The sequence below is a fragment of the Peromyscus leucopus genome, chromosome 17 (assembly GCF_004664715.2).
Source record: "Peromyscus leucopus breed LL Stock chromosome 17, UCI_PerLeu_2.1, whole genome shotgun sequence".
NCBI classification, from domain to species: domain Eukaryota; kingdom Metazoa; phylum Chordata; class Mammalia; order Rodentia; family Cricetidae; genus Peromyscus; species Peromyscus leucopus.
Window position 1 is genome coordinate 49,936,070 of NC_051077.1, and position 6,960 is coordinate 49,943,029.

A 6,960-nucleotide genomic window follows, 5' to 3' on the forward strand; every position below is an offset into this window, starting at 1 on the left:
CTACTCCTGTATAACCCCACCGATTTTGTCCACCAAATCCTCCACTTGGAAACCCTGAGCTAATAAAAACCTTGTCTTCATCACATCCAATGCTGAGTTCTTTAACCTCTCCTTAAGGGGAGGCAACCAATTTACATGAATAAAAAAAGCTTGATTTAATTAATTGCTTGCTTTAATTAATTTGGCCATGATGATTTGGGTTGGTGGTCTTTCTCTTCCCATCTTTGGGATTAAAAACAACCTCTCTAATTTTAAGTCTTGTCATGATATGCTCTTTACCTCAGCCACAGAGGAATATATTCCTATACTCTTATGCTGAGCAGTATCTTAGGTTTTACAATTAGCTACTCTTAAAGACTTGCTGTCAATGTCAAGACCATTTTCCCTTTTCTTCATCTACCTTCTCTCAAATTACATTTTGTATTTCTCCCCCTTATATCCATCCTTGAAGGGGAGATGGTTATTGTGGTTGACATCAGGAAAAATGTCAAGATTCCAGAGATACAAAGAGCCACAGGCAAGCCTAACCACAAGAAAGCTTCAAGAGTTTTTTATTGAGAAGATCTTGAATGTCAATCTAAAGATTATGGTCTCAAGGTAATGAGAGTTGAGAAGGCAAGTAGGTAAATTAATTTAGGTGCTTAGATGTGAAGAAATTGCCGCCATAGTAGAATTATAACTAACTTTTGTAGGAGACACTGCAAATGAAAAAAACTCTTTATTTGACTTCACCGTGTATTTACCAAGTCCTCTAGGTAGATATTACCATTAGAATTTGATGAATAAGGAGACAGGCCTAAGGACATTTCGCAATTTCTTCAAGATCAAATTGTCAAGATTGGGGGCTGGGAAGACAGATGAGTCAGCACAGTGCTTGTCACAGACACATTAGGACCAGTGTTCAGGCCCCAGAATCTGTAGGCAAAAATCAGGTCTGCTGACACACAAATAGTCCTGGGGAGGATTCTAAGATAAGAGCATCCCTGGGACTTGCTCACCACCAGCCTAGAGAGGAGAGAGAGCCCTGGGTCTCCTAAAACAAGGTAGATGGCTCCTGAGGTTGACCTCTGGCTTCCATGTGCATGTAAACACACACATACACACACACACACACACACACACACACACACACACACACACACACACACGCTGAAATTACAGTGTGGCAGATCATAAGGCTCACCATGAGGTCTTAGGTCTGGAAAAGCCTCTTTTCTCTTAAAAAAGAGAACTGTTTGTTCATGTGTGGGATTTCAAAATTCTGTAATTTTTATAAAAGTGGTTTAGTTTTTTGAAATCATAACTGGTTTGTTATTGTCACACCTTGTTGAGGCACCTCTGATGACAGTTAACTGAACCACAGTCCCTGTGCATCTCCTAAAGCATGGCTGAGAACAGCAGCCCTGCTGAGTGAGCAGACGAAGACAGGCTTCTGTCAGCAAAACCAACCTCTTCAATAGATCTCAGTTAGGCAGTCACCATTTACCTTGCAGGTTTGGGGGGGGAGGTCATAAAACATGTTCCCCCACATCCCCACACACACAGTTTCCAAAAATATCTGATCAAGAAGGACCTAGCTAACAAATAATTTCATAATCCTGGAGAATGTGTTTGTCAGAGATGGTGAGCAAGCAGGAAAAGGAGGCTGTGGTGAACAATCTTTAAAAGTTCTCCCAGAATACTGCCTCTGTGGTCTGCTTTCCATCCTGAGTGCCATCTACACCCCGCTGCACAGACAAGGCAAGCCTCAGAGGGGAAGCGTCTCAGCCCGCTCCACCTGGGCCACTTCCTCCCTAGTTTTCCTCTTCTGTGTCCCTAACCATGGCTTCAATCATTTTCCCTTTCTCTGATCTGTGGCAAGACAATAGGATTTGATTTGGTAAGATACCAGTTTTCATTTTCAGAGAGCTCACAGTCCTTGCATTATCTGGAGACCTTTGGACAATAGTGAAAAGCTAGCTAACAATCTAAAATTGCATCTTTACAGAGAATGCCATGATCGACAGTGGTTAAATATTTTTGGCAACAAGCAAAAGGCACCTAATTAAACTCTGACCTTATCCATGGCAGACCTGTATGCCAGTCTCCACCTACCCACCTGGAAAGTGTGTTTTGATTATAACTAAAGCAAACTGGAAAAGAAGGAGATGATACTTGTTTTTGTTTGGTTTCTGTTGCTGTGAAAATAACAGTTCAAAACCAGCTTGGGGAAGACAGGGTTCCTTACATCTTACAGGCCGAGTCTATCAATCATCAAGGGAAATCAGGATGGGAGCTGATGCCAGAAACCTGGAGTCAGGAACGGGAGCTACGAAGAGATGCTATGTACTGGCTTCCTTCCTTTGCTTTACTCAGCTATTTTTTTATATAACTGTGGACCCCTGCCTAGGTCCGGTACCTCTCAGAGTGGGCTGGGCTTTCCTACATCCATTAGCAATCAACAGAATGCTCCAGGGACCATAAACTTGCTCACAGGCCAATCTGACAGAGGTGATGTTTCCTCAACTGAGGTTCCCTCTCTTCGGGCATCGCTTGTTTGTGTTAAGTTGGCAAAAACTAAGGAGCACGATGTCTATTTGAAATTTCTCCCAAGGCAGACATGATAATACACCTTCAATCAGCCCCATCATGCCAGTGCTTTGGAGGCGGGCCAGGATAGGCAGTTTGACACCACCCTGGGCCATGGGAAGGCGACCCTGTCTCAAGCAAAACAAAACAAAGCAAAAAGCAGGAGCAAAACAAAACACAATTTTTTGCAGCACAAAGTTTAGACAAGAGAAGGCCAAATTTATTCCCTAGTTTTTACTTATTTCGCTCTTGAAGCCCAACATTTATTTGTTGATAAATCTGTAATATTTGGCTCAATCTAAATAGGATACAGTTTAGGCATGAAGTAATTTTTAAAAAATGATCAGTACATATTTTGATTATGTATCTGTGTGTTTCTCTGTGTATGTACATGCCAGTACGTGTGTCTACAGAGGCCAAAAGAGGGTGTCAGATCCCCCGTAGCTAGAGAAACAGGCAGTGCCTGGAACTGAACTCTGGCCCTCAGGAAAAAACCAGCAAGTGCTCTCAACGGCTAAGTCATCTCTCCAGCCTTATGAAGCGATTTCTGAAATAGAAATAGAAATTCAGAAAACGATAGGATCCCCTTACCCTCATATTAAAGAAAAATCTCAAAACTCATGTCTAAAGTGATACTTCTCTTTACATCAGATACAAATTTCTCTTTGCTGGGTACAACTGTGACATCAGAATGGTTAGGGGTCAGTGCTAATGTACTGCCCAGAATACCAGAATATGTAACACCTGTCATCACTGGCACACACAATAAAGATTTTAAGATGAAGAAAATTCTAAATACTCTATGCTTTAAACAACATATGTTGCCAAGTTCTAAGCTACTGATTATTTTTCTTGAAATTCACATTCATTTTAGCCCTAATCTCTCCTACCATTTATACACGAGAAGCAGCTGATGGGAACACATTGAGCTATTTGTAGCTGCCCATGTGTTCAAGAAGGTAGCATGTGAGAACAGGATCTTTGTTCCAGGTGGTGATTTCCACCAATAGAATTTGTAGATATAAATGGTTGGGCTTTGACATCATGGTAGAAGTTTTGGTTTCTAGGCAACAGAATGTGGCTGGAATATTGTCTCCCAGTCGCCGCAGTGGCTGGGGGAGCATTGGGGGTCTGGCTGATAGGGATAGCCAAGACTGACAGGCAACTTATAAAGGACACTTATGCACAGATAAGTAGTTAGACTAACTGGTACCCACACTGGGAGCTGGTTGCCATGCCCACTCAGCATGGTGTCAGACATCAATCCAAGAGTACTTTGCTCTGCTCCTCTCTCACCACCAAATATTGATGCTGGGCTTCACTGGCCCTGTGCTTTGCCCCTGGGGCCTTTAGGGATTTTCCTGGAGTGAAGCAGTAACTGTGGGTGCAGGTTAGTACCTTGTCTCAACCTGTAGGTGGACACAGGTAAACAGTAATAGGGTTTACTTCTGTGTTTCCATGGGTGTGTCTCCACGGAGCACAGAGACTTCTTAAAGGCTTTTCCTTTGGAAATACTTCATGAGGAAAGGAAATTAGGAATGTGTAGTGCGTGCAGATGGTGAGATTCTGAAGTGGCAAGATGAAGAGCAGGGTATATACAGATGTGTCACTTAGCGACAGGGATCTGTTCTGAGCGACGTGTTGTTAGGTGATTTCATCACTGTGTGGACATCTCCGGGCTTACACAAGTCCGCATGGGATAGTCTACCACACCTAGCTATGTGGGCTGAGAGATGAAATGTCATTGTATAGAGCAGGGAAAAGCAAAAGGAGGATGTGAGTCACAGGAAATGGAGAAGCCCAAGCTCTGGAGAGACTCTGCAGGGCGTTACATCAGAGATTACAGCTGTGCAGAGGACCAGCCCATCTTTGTGGTCATCCTTGTTAACTCTGACATTCACTGAGGTGTTGCTGTGGTCTGGGCTGTGTGCTAACCTCTCCCATCATGGTCTCAGCCTTCTGCATAATCGCCATAGGCATTCAGGTCCCTTACCCAAGCTCCCACTGGGAAGATACATCAAGGACCGAGCACAGAATCATCTTATTCCAGAGACTTGGCCCATTTGCTGGCTGTGCTCAGTCTTCTGAACCCTCTGGGAGTGGCCGTCCCTCAGCCCCAGAGGAAAGCCAACACCACCAGGGCCTCTGAAAATTCTCAGGATACACCTCCCACTTCCCAGAGTAGGGACTGTTCTCCTCTTACCCCGCTGCATCCCCGTTGATGAGAATGGTCAGGGAGCATGCAGTGAATGTGTGAGTATACTCCAACAGGAAAGAATCAACCAGAGCTTGGACTACGGCCAGACCCAAGGAAGAGCAACAGAGAGCGCAATGTAGATCTCAGAAATGGAAGCAAGGCTACACATGTGAGCAAACAGATAAATTCAGTGATTTGAAAACAGGATCCCACAGGCTTAACCAGGTCAGAAAGTCCCTTTAGGATCTGAACCTTGAATGGACGTCTGTCATTTTATAAATAAATTTCCATTCCATAATAATAAGCTGACAGTTGTCATGTTTGTGGTAATGTTATGATTTGTAAATGCAATGTGGAATATCCAGTATTTTTAATATTTTTCCTTGTATATTTGCGTATTTAGTGGGTTGGGGGAATGCACGCACCAGAGCCTTCTCTCTCTTTACCATGCGGGCTGTAAGGACAGAGCACGCACTGCTGGGTTTAGCAGCAAGTTCTCTTACTGCTGAGCCATCTTGGCTGCCCTATCATGAGAATATCTAATCAGCCTAGGCAGCTCATCCTTGCATTTTTGCAGTTAGACTCCAAGGAAGATTGCATCTGCTTGTTTAACGCTGTCCCCTGGAAAACTTCAGAACTGATTTCAGACTGATTGTGAACTACCCAATTCTGAAAGGTGGATTAATGATAAGACCAATTTTAAATCTGCCCAACTGTTTGTGATTCTCTAGTATTCTGAGGGGAGAAAATCCATCCTCTGCCTGGGCATGTCAGTGATGCTCCAGGGTATGTTCTTAGACGTCTCTTGATTCTCTAATACCTCTGCTGAAAATGCTCACATCTATTAGGACAGTCATCACTTTTTAGAGTGTTGAAGACTCTGTCAAGCACCTGGATGAGAAAATGGAATGTGCAGCCTCTGTGGAAAACAGTATGAAGTGTTTTCCAAAACCTAAATGGGAACTACCATGCAATCCAGCCATCCCACCTCAGCCACTTCAGAGTGTATGACCAAAAGAACTGAAACATGTACCTCAAAAAGAGATCTGTGCCCAGGTTGCTCACAGCAAATAGAAGCAAATCAGCTGTCAGTCAACGGGTGAATGAACAAAGGAAATGTGATGTGTGATATTTGTATATCATATATGTACATTCACAAATATATACATGAACACATTTATTATATGTGCATAAATACACATATTACACATATAATCACACATTACACACACATACACATGCATATCCAATGGAATGTTACTCAGCTTTTATATATTTATTATTTAGTTAGGTTTTTTGTTTGTTTGTTTGTTTTTGAGACAGCGCCTACGTAGCCTATGCTGGGCTGGAACATGGTTATGTAGCTCAAACTGATCTTCAACTCTAGTCTTTCTGTCCTACCTACTTCTTAGTATGGGGCTACTGGGCCTGCGCTAAGGCTGGCAGCATTTACAAAGAAGAAAATTCTGCTCTGTGCAACACCAGGGGTGTACCTGGAAGGCTGTGCCAGTGAAACGAGGCAGTTGCAGAAGGACAAACACTGCATCCTCCCACCAACATGAGGCGTCTAAAATGTCCAGGTTCACAGCAGAGCAGACAAGGGTGGCTGCCAGGGACTGAGTAAGAGGAAATGAGGAGTCACTGTTAATGGGTATAAGGTTTCTGTTATTCCTGGTATGCATATTCAAATGATCCACTGTACAGCATGGGGTCAACAGTTAACCATATTGTATGTGCTTTCAAATATGTTAAGAGGTCTCCAAATATGTTGTAGGTCTCTTCTTAATTGTTAAAAATACACACACACACACACACACACACACACACATACACACACACACACCAAACACAGAACATGCTGGGGGATGATGGTATCTGGTACTTATGTTGCAGTGATGGAAACATGGGTTTTTGGATATGTCTAAACTCATCAGTATGTGTGTGTGCAATTTTGAATATATTTATTAAACCTCAATAAAACTAATTTTAAAAATGAGACATACTTGGGTAGATTATTTAAACACGCTAGGCTTCACTAACCATCATCTACAATTAAAGAAAATGATAGTGCCTACATTGTAGAGTTGTTAGAGTAATTAAATGTCATATATTAAAGCACATGGCATGACGCTTTTATAGGTGGACTGCTGTGGGATGTCTTTCTGTATGCTGTGAATATGTGTGGATAATTCCCA